The sequence below is a fragment of the Panthera onca genome, chromosome B3, assembly GCF_046562875.1.
Source record: "Panthera onca isolate mPanOnc1 chromosome B3, mPanOnc1 haplotype 2, whole genome shotgun sequence".
Taxonomy (NCBI): domain Eukaryota; kingdom Metazoa; phylum Chordata; class Mammalia; order Carnivora; family Felidae; genus Panthera; species Panthera onca.
This window is the reverse complement of record NC_138344.1, coordinates 31064508-31077552: the sequence shown is the minus strand read 5'-3', so window position 1 is coordinate 31077552 and position 13045 is coordinate 31064508.

The following is a 13045-nucleotide window of genomic DNA, read 5'->3' as shown; positions in this document are numbered from 1 at the left end:
GTTCCAGGGTCCCTGGGCAGCTGACTAGGAGCAGGAAGCTGAGTTTGAGTTTGAGCCAGTAGACACACGGAGCATTCCTATCTACCCAAGAAAACTGCAAGGGCCCCAACAGGCCTTTGAAGGCCGATGCTAGCAACTCCCAATTCCAGGCAAATCATGAACCCTTCTTTCTTGTAGACTGGTGACTGTCCCGGCTGGAGCTCTGTGGAAGGGGGTAGGAAATACAGGCCCAGGGAATGGGTACACAACTAGAGCCAGCTGCCCCCTCACCCTAGCCTGGGGCCCAACCAGGAAGCATTTCACTCTTTTCGGGTTGATGTAGTCAAGGTAAAAAGTGTGAACCTTAAAAACAAAGTAACCCAGGGACTCCTGGGTGGCTCAGTTGGTTAAAGCATCTATCTGACTCTTGATTTAGGCTTAGGTCATGATCTCATGGTTTGTGGGGCTTTGTGCTGACAGTGTGGAGACTGCTTGGGATTCTCTCTCTCCTTCTCTCCCTCTCTCCCTGCCCTTCCCTGGCTCACGTGCAGACTCATGTGCGTGCTCTCTCTCTCTCTCAAAATAAATAAAAATGAGAAAAAGATTTTAAATAGAAAAATGAGAGAAAGAAAGTTATAATAGAAGAAATATAAACTATATAGCTGTTTCCATTAAAGAATCATTATTGATTTTTTTGTATGCTAATGTATTTTTTAATTCCTTATCTTTTGGAACTGCATACCGAAATATTTACAGATGAAATGCTTCAGGTAATCCAAGGGTGTGGGAGGACTGGGTGGATTGAGATTGGCCATATGACATAGGGGTGCCCAGAGATTTATTATACTATTTCCTGTATTTTTGCATATGTCTGAGATTTCCCACAGTAAGTTTTTTAATTCTTCTGATTAGTTTGTTATAGCTACAATGTGGCTGTGTAACAAACGGCCCCCCAAAACTCAGAAGTGTGTCCACCTTTGAAGAGGCACTAAACTACCAAGATGACTTCATCATCTGACATCAGCCAGCCTCAGTCATTGACCACTCTGATGCTGGCATAATGGACACATGAGGGAAGTAGCCACAGTCAGAGGGATGGAGGCTACACATGGGCCCAACAAAAAACAAGTGCTCCCAGTAAAGGGTGGCTTAGCTACTGTTGCTACAGAACGTCCAACCTGCCAGCAACACAGATGACCACCAAGGCCCCCAACTAACACCATTCCTCAAAAAGACCAGCTGCTTCCTCAGTGGCAAGTTAACAGCTCTGGGCCCCTTCCATCCTGCAAGGGCCAGTGATTCATCATCACAGGACAATGCTTATTCCCAGTAGCATTCAAATAATCCCAACCAATAAAAAATATATTCATTTCAATCTCCAGACTCCAGCCACTCCAGAAAGGTTGTGCTAAGAGCTGATCATGTTCTCCTACAGAGTTTATACCGCTATCCTGACTGAGCTACAGCTAAGGTCTTAGTATAGTATACTTAGTATACTCCCTCCCATCTAGGAAACAAACAGTCTTCTGGGATTCTTTACTCTGCTTTCACCAGCAGTCAGTACATGAATGTACATGGATTTAAACCATCTCAGCCCTCTCCTGACTGCCTTTGGAAAGCCTTCTGTATTTGGAGTTGAATGTTGCTGGATGGTAAAATTTGCTATTAGCCAAATGATGGCTGAAGTTATAAAAGCCTGCTAAATGTCGTTATAAAATGATTATTTGTAATAAACAAACAAATAAATAAAATGATTATTTGTGCCATACCAAAAACAAACAAAAATGCTCAGAAGCTTAAAGCAATAATTATATATTGTCATGCTTGTGGGTCCGTAGGTCAGCCATCCCTTGACTGATGTAGCTTCAGGCTCCAAATTACAGGTTCAGTTCAGGTGTGTTTAACATGGCTCTCATTCTCCTTGGACCAGTGGCTATCCAGGGCAAATGGTCTGTTCTTGGAGACTCATTCCAGGACCAGATTGAAAAAGAAGCGCTATCTGGAGTATGTTCTTATCAGGGCAGATAACTGCAGCTCGGGAGGCCATGTCCTACTGAGCAAGCACATTTCAAAGCTTCTCTTATCAGATTCACAAACTTCCTTTTGGCCAAAGCAAGTCACATGGCCAAACACGAAGTCCAAAGATGGGAAAATATTCCTTGCCCACAAAGACCAAATTCTATTACAGTGGAGCAACGTTCTGGACCAATAACCCAATCTCTCATAGCCCCTTTAGTTCCATGCCACTCACTGCCTTGGTTCAAGCCCCAGCATTGCACAATAAGAACATTCTGCTAGGAGATCTTCTTGCCTCTAGTCTGGCCCTTCCAAACCTTGCTGCTGCCAGAGTAACCTTTTTTCACTAGCCCTCCTCCAATTAAAAAAATAATAATAATTGTAAGGCGGTCTGGGTGGCTCAGTCAGTTGAGCTTCTGACTTCGGCTCAGGTCATGATCTCGCTGTTGGTGGGTTCGAGACCTGTGTCAGGCTCTGTGCTGACAGTTTAGAGCCTGGAGCCTGCTTTAGATTCTGTGTCTCCCTCTCTCTCTTCCCCTCTCCCACTCACACTCTGTCTCTGTCTCTCTCTCTCAAAAGTAAATAAACATTAAAAATTTTTTAAAATAATTGTAATAAAAAAGACATAACATAAATTGACCATCTTAACCATTTCTAAGTGTATAGGTCAGTGGTGTTAAGTATATTTGCATTGTTGTGCAACCAATCTCCAGAATTTTTTGATTTTGCAAAACTGAAACTCTACAGCCATTAAACAACTCCCTACCCGGCCCCTGGCAACCACCATTCTACTTTCTGTTTCTATTAATTTGACTCCTCTGGAAAGCTCATATAAGTGGAATCACATAATATTTATCTTCTTAAGATTGGCTTATCTCACTTGGCTTAATGTCCTCAAGGTTACTGCCTGCTGCAGAATTTTGAAGGCCGAATATTTCATTGTATACACCTCATTTTGTTTATCCATTCATCCATTGATGGACACTTCGGTCACATCCTTGTTTTAGCCGTTGCGCATAGTTCTGCTATGAACATGGGTGTACAAATAGCTCTTTGAGGGGCTCTCAGCTGGCTTGGTCAGTAAACCGTGTGGCTCTTGATCTCAGGGCGGTGAGTTTGAGCCCAATGTTGGGGGTGGAGCCTACTTAAAAAAAAAAAAAAGAAGAAAGGAAGAAGGAAAGAAAGTCTAAATATCTCTTTGAGATCATGCTTTGAATTCTTTTGGGTATATATGCAGAAATGGAAATGCTGGATCATATGGTAATTCTAGTCTTAATTTTCTTAAGGAACTTCTATACTGTTTCCCACAGAGGCTGTATACCATTTTATGTTCCTACCAACAGTGCACAAAAGTCCCAATTTCTTTACATCCTCACCAACACTTGCTATTTCCTGTTGTTTTTGACAGCAGCCCTCTTAGTGGTGTCAGTATTTTTTAATTAAACTCTTTATTTTGAGATCATTGTCAGGTTCACCTGCAGTTAAAAGGAATACTAGAGAGATCCCCTTCACTTGGTTGCCACCCCCCAGTTTTCCCCAATGATAACATCTTGCAATAGGATCCTACTCACGAGCAGGAAATTGACATTGACGTGCATCCACGGAGCTTGTTCAGTCTTCAGCGGTTTACCCCTTAGGGATGTCAGGATGATCTTTTTTTAACAAGCAAATCTGATCATATCACTGACCTGCTTAAAATATTTCCAAGGATGTTCATTGCATCATTGTTTAAATTAGTTTTAAAAAATTAGGAAAACCCAAATGTGCAGCAACAGGGGAATGGCTTGCTAGGCTCCGTCACATTCACATTATAGGCAAACAATGCAGCCATTACAAAGACGTCAGCAGCCGTATGTGTGCCGATATGGACTGCTTCCTATGGCCCAGTCTTTTCATACTGAACAGAACCCGGTGCAGAATAGTGGGGACCTTTTGGGTACAAAGCCAGAATGTAGAAGAGGATGGGTAAGATGTCGGTCACAGCAGTTGTCTTTGGAGAGAAACAAATGAGACTGAGATTCAGGAATAAGATGAAGGCTTTTTCACGTAATCTGTTTCGCAGTGGTTCTCAAACTTTGGTGTCAGAACTCCTTTATACTGCTAAAAATCATTGAGGACCCCAAAGCACTTCTGTTAATGAGGGCTATTAGAAATGAGAGCTACAACGTCGCTCCTCATCAGGGAAATACAAATCAAAACCACACTCAGATATCACCTTGCGCCAGTCAGAGTGGCCAAAATGAACAAATCAGGAGACTATAGATGCTGGAGAGGATGTGGAGAAACGGGAACCCTCTTGCACTGTTGGTGGGAGTGCAAATTGGTGCAGCCGCTCTGGAAAGCAGTGTGGAGGTTCCTCAGAAAATTAAAAATAGACCTACCCTATGACCCAGCAATAGCACTGCTAGGAATTTATCCAAGGGATACAAGAGTACTGATGCATAGGGGCACTTGTACCCGAATGTTTATAGCAGCACTCTCAACAATAGCCAAATTATGGAAAGAGCCTAAATGTCCATCAACTGATGAATGGATAAAGAAATTGTGGTTCATATACACAATGGAATACTACGTGGCAATGAGAAAAAATGAAATATGGCCTTTTGTAGCAACATGGATGGAACTGGAGAGTGTGATGCTAAGTGAAATAAGCCATACAGAGAAAGACAGATACCATATGGTTTCACTCTTATGTGGATCCTGAGAAACTTAACAGAAACCCATGGGGGAGGGGAAGGAAAAAAAAAAAGAGGTTAGAGTGGGAGAGAGCCAAAGCATAAGAGACTGTTAAAAACTGAGAACAAACTGAGGGTTGATGGGGGGTGGGAGGGAGGGGAGGGTGGGTGATGGGTATTGAGGAGGGCACCTTTTGGGATGAGCACTGGGTGTTGTATGGAAACCAATTTGACAAAAAACTTCATATATTGAAAAAAAAAAAAAAAAAGAAATGAGAGCTAACGGGCACCTGGGTGGCTCAGTCGGTTGAGCGTCCAACTTTGGCTCAGGTCATGATCTTGCGGTTTGTTGAGTTCGAACCCCACATTGGGCTCACTGCTGTCAGACTGTCAGTGCAGAGGCCTCTTCAGATCCTCTGTCCCTCTCTCTCTGTCCCTCCCCCACTTGCGTTTTCCCCAAAATAAATATTTTTAAAAAGAAGAAAAAGAAAGAAATGAGGGGCGCCTGGGTGGCTCAGTCAGTTAAATGTCTGGCTTCAGCTCAGGTCACGGTCTCACAGTTCGTGAGTTCCAACCTTGCACTGGGCTCTGTGCTGACAGGCTGGAGCCTGGAGCTTGCTTCAGATTCTGGGTCTCCCTGTCTTTCTACACCTCCTCTGCTTGCCCTCTGTCTCTGTCTCTCTCAAAAATAAATAAACATTAAATTTTTTTAAAAAAAAGAAAGAAATTAAGACATTTAAAAAATTATACATACATTTATAAATACTATAATAAGCCAATTATATGGTGATGTAAAGAACATTTTTGTGTGTGTGAAAAGTAACTATTTTTTCCATAACAAAAAATTTTAGTGAGAAAAATGGCTTTGTTTTGCATCTTTGAAAATCTCTTTAATGTCTGGCTTAATAGAAAACAGCTTGATTCTCATATCTGCTTCTGCATTCTGTTGCATATATTGTTTTACTTAAGGTATGTGAAGAAAATTCAGTGTCACAAAGTTAGAAAAGGGAGGAGTATTTTAATAGCCTTTTGTGTATATTCTTTGATAGCACATCAAAATTCGGCAAGTGGCAGTTTCTTTTTTTTTAATTTAAAAGTTTTTTTTAAATATCATTTATTTTTGAGAGAGAATGAGTGGGGGGGGGGGGAGGGTGGGCAGAGAGAGAGGGAGATACAGAATCCTGAAGCAGGATCCGGGCTCTGAGCTGTCAGCACAGAGCCTGATGTGGGGCTGCAACTCACGAACCGTGAGACCACGGCTTGTGCCAAAGTCAGACGCTTAACTAACTGAGCCACCCAGGTGCTCCAATGAGTGGCAGTTTCTCAAAGGTTAGTTGCAATGTAGAATCTAAGACCATAGTAATGACATCTTCATACTCAGTTACATTAAAATCTATTGTTCTATTATTCTACCTTGCAATGTGAATGAATCTTCTACGTATGCACAATTTTGTAACAACATGCATTTGATATTTGGAAAACATTGACTAATTTATGCAGATCTTCCAAATTTTAACACATTGCATTGTACAATATTGAAAAATCACATTTGCTATTATCACTACTAATCTCATCAGAAAAGTCTTTAAGTACCAGTAAAAGAAAAAAAGTATTGTTTCCTCTTTACTCACACTTCTGACCCCCAAATGTGGGGGGTCCCCACCTCAACCAATTCTCTGGACACCAACTGGGCGTCCTACGATTCAGTTCTGACACCAGCAACTTGCCCTTAGAGCAGATCCCACCATTAAGGGCTCAGTCCCACAAGACTGAGTCCCACTGTAGATCCCAGCCACACGTGCCAGGTTGTCACCTGTGCTTCTAACCAATCAGCTGTAAATCTGGGGTTCCACAACTCCCTTTCCAGTTTCGATAATTTGCCATAATGTCTCACAAAACTCAGGTAGATGCTTACTTACATTTATTGGTTTATTATAAAGGATGCAGTAAAGAGATGAACAGCCAGATAAAGAGGTACACAGGGCAAGATCTGGAAGGGCCCTGAGTGCAAGAGCTTCTGTCCCCATAGAGTTGGGGTGTCCCAGCTCCCAGCTCATTCACCCAGAAGCTCTCTAAACTCTTTTGGTTAGGGTTCTTATGGAGGCCTCATTTTGTAGGTGTGATTGATTTAATTATTTGCCATTGGTGATTAACTCAATCTCCAGGTCCTCTCCCTTCCCCAGAGAAAGGCGATGGTACCAAGAGTTCCAGCTCTGATCACAGGACAGATTCCTCTGGCAACCAGCCCCCATCCGCCAGGAGTCACCCTAATGGCATAAACTCAGGTACCAAGGAAAGGAGCCTATTGTGAATAACAAAAGACCCTCCACTCAACCTGTTTCTCCAGAAATTCCAAGGATTTTAGGAGCTCTGTGCCCAGAACAGGGAGGAAGACCAAACACACGTTATTATATCGCAGTATCACAACTGGGAAGCTGTCAAACTCACGATGGTTGGTACAAATTTTCCAAAATTCTAACTTTTGCTTGGAAGCTCAAACTTTATCATAAGCAACAAATACTGCCAGTGGTTTCTTGTTGAGTGACAGCCTCACTTCAAACCGATGTTTGAGAAAATGTGCGCCAGTTATCAGAGTCTGAGTTCCCACTGCTTGTCAGCCTTTCTTTCAAGTAAAACTGGGATTCCATGAAAAAAGCTAATTTGGCTGGCAATTCAGAGAATCACACAAACGCTTTTCCTTAAGACGAACAACATCCTCTGGTAAGCAGCAAAAGTGCTGTGTGTATATATACTTTCCCCCTTTCTTGCACAGAACATTAAAAAGACAAAGATGGGGGCACCTGGGTGACTCAGTCGGTTGAGCGTCCGACTTCGGCTCAGGTCATGATCTCGGGGTTTGTGAGCTCGAGCCCCGCCTCAGCGAACCCCGTGTCGGGCTCTGTGCTGACAGCTCGGAGCCTGGAGTCTGCTCCGGATTCTGTGTCTCCTCCTCTCTCTGCCCCTCCCTTGCTCATGCTCTGTCTCTCTCTGTCTCTCAATAATAAACGTTAAAAAAAGTTTTTTTTTAAAAGACAAAGATGTATTCTACTCACAGATTGAGATTTAATAAAATTAATATCTTTTACTGCTTCATCAAGAACATTCATAAATCTTCATTAAAAAATAAGTTTGGTTGGGGCACCTGGGTGGCTCGGTCGGTTAAGCGTCCGACTTCGGCTCAGGTCACGATCTCGCGGTCCGTGGGTTCGAGCCCCGCGTCAGGCTCTGGGCTGATGGCTCAGAGCCTGGAGCCTGTTTCCGATTCTGTGTCTCCCTCTCTCTCTGCCCCTCCCCTGTTCATGCTCTGTCTCTCTCTGTCTCAAAAATAAATAAACGTTTAAAAAAAAATAAAAAAATAAATAACTTTGGTTGTTTTGTTTTTACTTTTATTTATTAAGTAATCTCTATACCCAGCATGGGGCTCAAACTCACAACCCCCTAAATCAAGAGCCGTGTGCCCTACCAATTGAGCCAGACAGGCACCCCATGAACATTTTTCTTAATGTTCATGGCAAATACATGGCAATGAAGATATACAATGACTACTAGTACAATCTGATGCTTTGGGGAGAACAAAAAAATTTAGAATTTAGAATTCTCTTCTCTTAAATTTAGAATTTGGGAGCCTGAGAATTAAGCCGACAAAAGACAGATTAACAGGAGAAAGGCATGGAATTTTCATTAGTATTTACACGCACGGAGTGTTCACCAAACAGTGAAACTCAAAGAGGTGGGTGAACTTGAGGGTTTATATCCCATTCTAACAAAGGAAGGAGCTCTGGTCTTCAAGGGACAATGGAATGTGGGAAAGTAGGTAGGACTTCTATGAGGGAACTAATGAAAGATAAGGCTTATTTCAAGAAGGTCTGTCTATGCAGACTCGGCTTGTTGTCCGTGCTCCATCTCCAGTGATGAGGGTGGCTCTTCCCTTCCTGGTGTGGGGGGAAAAACACTTCCACAAAGAAAAATTGGTGCCCTACCTTAATCAGACAAAGGCAGGACAAAGAATTCTTCCTGTACCCTCTGATTTTCAATTACCTTCCGGTCCAAATAATCCTTAGGCTAAAGAGGCTTATTTGGGGGTGGTATATGCTGATCCCTTCAGGTACCACTGCCATAATTCAGTGCTCAGTTTTACCTGCCACTCTTTTGAGTGATCAAATGTTAACACAGTGCAAAGGGCAAAATAATAATGTCTTAGTTTTAGTCTGAAAATAATCTTGACCTCTTGGATCTCCTGGAAGGACCTTGGAGACCCTCAGGGCCCAGGGACTGCACTTTGAGAGCACTGCCCTCTGTATTGTATTCTTTATTTGTTTACCTTTACCAACAAATAAATTAGAAAAAAATTTTTTTACATTTTTATTTATTTTTGAGAGACAGAGAGAGACAGAGCACACGTGGGGGAGGGGCAGAGAGAGAATGAGACACAGAATCTGATGCAGGCTCCAGGCTCTGAGCTGTCAACACAGAGCCCGATACGGGGCTCGAACTCACAGACTGTGAGATCATGACCTGAGCCAAAGATGGACGTTTAAAAAAAATTTTTTTTAACGTTTATTTATTTTTGAGACAGAGAGAGACAGAGCATGAACAGGGGAGGGGCAGAGAGAGAGGGAGAGAGAGACACAGAATCGGAAGCAGGCTCCAGGCTCTGAGCCATCAGCCCAGAGCCCGATGCGGGGCTTGAACTCACAGACCGCGAGATCGTGACCTGAGCTGAAGTCGGACGCTTAACCGACTGAGCCACCCAGGCACCCCATCAACAAATAAATTTTAAAGCACCGCTCCATGGATCCCAGCACCAAGGGTAAAGTATAAATGCCTTGGCATAAGATCCGAAGCCTGCATGATCTTGCCTTGAGAGCTCCTGGTGGATCCTTACCCAGTGTCAGAACAGCAGCCCCCTAAGGGAGTTTCCATTCTCAGAATTCCCAGGCTGTATTGGCAGGTGCTGCTCTCCTCCTGTCCATCTTCATTTTCTCTCAAACCTTCTTTAAGCCCTAGTGCCACCTTCATATCCCCTGACTCTCGCAATAAGGCTGGTGCCACAGTGCTTGGTGAATGGCTGATGCCCAAGTCAGGTAGGATGTGGTGCAAACAACCAAACGTCTTCCTGGGGCCTAGTCTGCCAAAGGACCTCTGGTGTCAGATCTGAAAATCTAGGCAGGGCAGTAGGGGCAGGTGCTGGGGGGGGGGGGGGGGGAGGCCTGCCAGGAATTCAGGAGTGCACCACATAGGAAGTCTACTCCTTTCTATTGCCAGGGTCCTGGCTCTCTCCATGCTTTAGTAGGGGATGGTCCTCATGAGTGGTTCCTGGGGACCCTGGTGGGAAAGGCCTAGGGCTGCCAGATAAATATAGACTGCCCAGTTAAAATGGAATTTCAGATAAAAATACATTCTTTTAGTATAAGGATATCCCAAATATTGCATGGGACATACTTATGCTAAAAAAAAAATCATTCAGGCTCTGTAGCTCAGGGGTTAGAGCACGGGTACCGTAAAAAAAAAAAAAAAAAAAAAAATTCAATGTTTATTATAATTCAAAATTCAATGGCAGTCCTGCATTTTTATTTGCTAAATTTGGCAACCCTAGGCAGACCATTACTATTTGGTGCCCCAAACAAGGTGAGCCCCTTTCACACACCATGTTACTTTGGTCTTTCCTGAACCTAGTCCTTGCTGGCCCAATAGGAAGCTTATACATCTTACTGAAACGAATTTTTCAGTCCCAAAGCTGCCTGGAACCAGGGGGGAGCAGAGACAAACTGGGGGCTTGGATAGATCCTAGGAGTACGGCCATTGCTTTGGAGAACTCTCTCTTCCTGCAGAAGGGAGTTCTCCCTTACAACTTGGGCCTTCTTGGGGTACCTATGGGAACACGACCATCTTCCTTAAGTCACATCTTCTCCCCAGTCCTCTCTCTAACCGCCCAGGCCTGGTGGCTGCAAACCGTCCCCCCACGGGACTAGCCACCACTCCCCACAGAGCACAGAAACCAGCTCTGCCCTCCCAGAAGCACCCCTGAGTGTCTGGGAGTCCCCAGGCAGGGGGTGGGGGGGGGCTCTGGTCTAAGGTTGGGGACGACGATGGGTCCTCCCTCCCCGCCAGTCGCTCTCAACCAGCCACAGCTGCCTCCAGCTTTCTCCTTTTAAGGACTCGAGGGCAAACTCTCCTCCCTGCTGGGAGGACTTTTTCCTTCCCAAGATCCCAGAATGGGAGTGTAGCCTCCAGCTTGCTTGAGGCCCTGATTTTCCTCAGATTAACATGACCTTGACCCTCATCCCTGTAGAGAGAACAGCCCCCACAAGGCACCCTCCCTCCTTCCAGGCTGGCCCCACGTCCCCACAGCAACTGAAACTGCCTCCTGCCAGCCTCTGATTGGATGGCGTGTACCGCCCTCTCTGGCGGCCCAGGGCTCCCTCTGAGAATGAGGCCACAGGCAGAGAGGTGTGGGAGAGGCAGCCCCAGTCCCTAGGAGAACCCTTGTGGATAGGTCTGAGACCTACAGAACTGCCCCAGGCTGTGACATCTGGATCGAGAGTCTCCCATTGTGGGCACTTGTTCGGGGGAATGGTGGCCATCAAACCAGCACAGGTTTGCTTTCATGGAGACAAGGGTGATGTGTTCTCCTAGGGAAGGTGACAGGAGTGCTAAGGCCTGTGTGAGCTCATGTGGTCACTGTGGCTGGGTATGGAGCAGTGGGGAGAGGTTTTAGGGCCAGCCTTCCAGCCCTGCCCGCCTGGTTCACGGAGGAAGAGTGAGTGAGGCCCAGAAGAGAGGCAAGTTGCCCAAGATTGCACAGTGACTGAATCAGGTCTAGAACCCAGCGCTCCGGGCCCTCTGCAGGATAGGAGGCTGCATGGCCATATGGCAGATTCTCCTTTGGCTCCTGGAGGGGAAAGGACAGGGCTTCCTGGTGAGTCTTATGTCAGAAAGAACTCTCGGGACTAATTCAAACATCCCTCTCCTCCAAGGCCCAAAAACTAGCTGATGCTGTGGGATTCCCTAGGTCATTGCTCGGAGACTGGTACCTGACTAGGTGCCTTCTGGTTTAAGCAGAACGGTTTTGCACAGGTGTAGATGCCAAGATCCTAGGGAACTGGCTGGCACCAGACTTCCACCACCCTTATAATTTGCAGGCCTGCGGGAGGAGTACGTACAGAGGCTCCCACCCGGGGCTGGCTCCCTTGGTCTTCTGTGGCACATTGCAAATTCCAACGTGGTCCCCACAATATACCTCAGTCCTTATACTCTTATTTTGCTGTTGTTGTTTGAGAGAGGAAGAGAGTGCATGCAAGTGGGAGAGGGCCCAAAAGAGAGGGAGAGAGAGAATCCCCCATAGGCTCCACACTGTCAGTGAGGAGCCCGACACGGGGCTCGATCCCACGAACTGCGAGATCATGACCTGAGCCGAAATCAAGAGTCAGACACTCAACTGAGTGACCCAGGTGCCCCTTTATACCCTTCTTACAATGTACTTCGACACTTGTCCCGTTGAGAGGTGGAGCCTATACGCCCTGCCCTCTCACTTGGGCAGCCTTATGACAACAGCAGAAACATTGCTATGACTTTGGCTCCTGGGTCACAAAAGGCAATACAGCTTCTGCCTGATTCTTTTTGAGACTCTTGCTTTTGGGCCCCAGCTGCCATGCTGTGAGGAAGCCCTGGCCTGTGCCTGCACAGGTGAACTTCTCTGACCATCCATCACGAGCATGTGAGTGAGCCTTTCACCCAGCCACCACCTCAATGCCACCATGTGAACCTCCAAAATGTCTATTCAAGTCCTCTGCCCATTTTTAAATCAGATTGTTTGGTTTCTTGCCATTACACTGTGTATGTTTTTCATGTTTTTCATCACTCCTTATCAGATATATGATTTGCGAATATCTTCTCCCATTCAGTAGATTGCCTTTTCATTTGGTCAATGGTTTCCTTTACTGTGCAAAAGCTTTTTAGTTTGATATACTTCCGTTTGCTTATTTTAGCTTTTGTTGCCCTTGTCATCTGGAGACTGATCCAAAAAATATTGTTAAAACTGATGTCAGAGAGGGGCGCCTGGGTGGCTCAGTTGGCTGAGCGTCTGACCTCGGCTCAGGTCATGATCTCATGGTTTGTGGGTTCAAACCCCACATCGGGCATGCTGCTGTCAGCACAGAGCCCCAGTGAGCCCGCTTTGGATCTTCTGTTCCCTCCTCTCTCTTCCCCTTCCCCACTCAAGCTCTCTCTCAAAAATAAATCGAACATTAAAAAAACAAAACAAAACTGATGTCAGAGTGCTCACTGCCTATAGTTTCTTCTAGGAATGTTATGGTTTCCAGTCTTACAATCTAGTCTTTAATCTATTTTGAGTTATTTTTATGTATGGTGTAAGA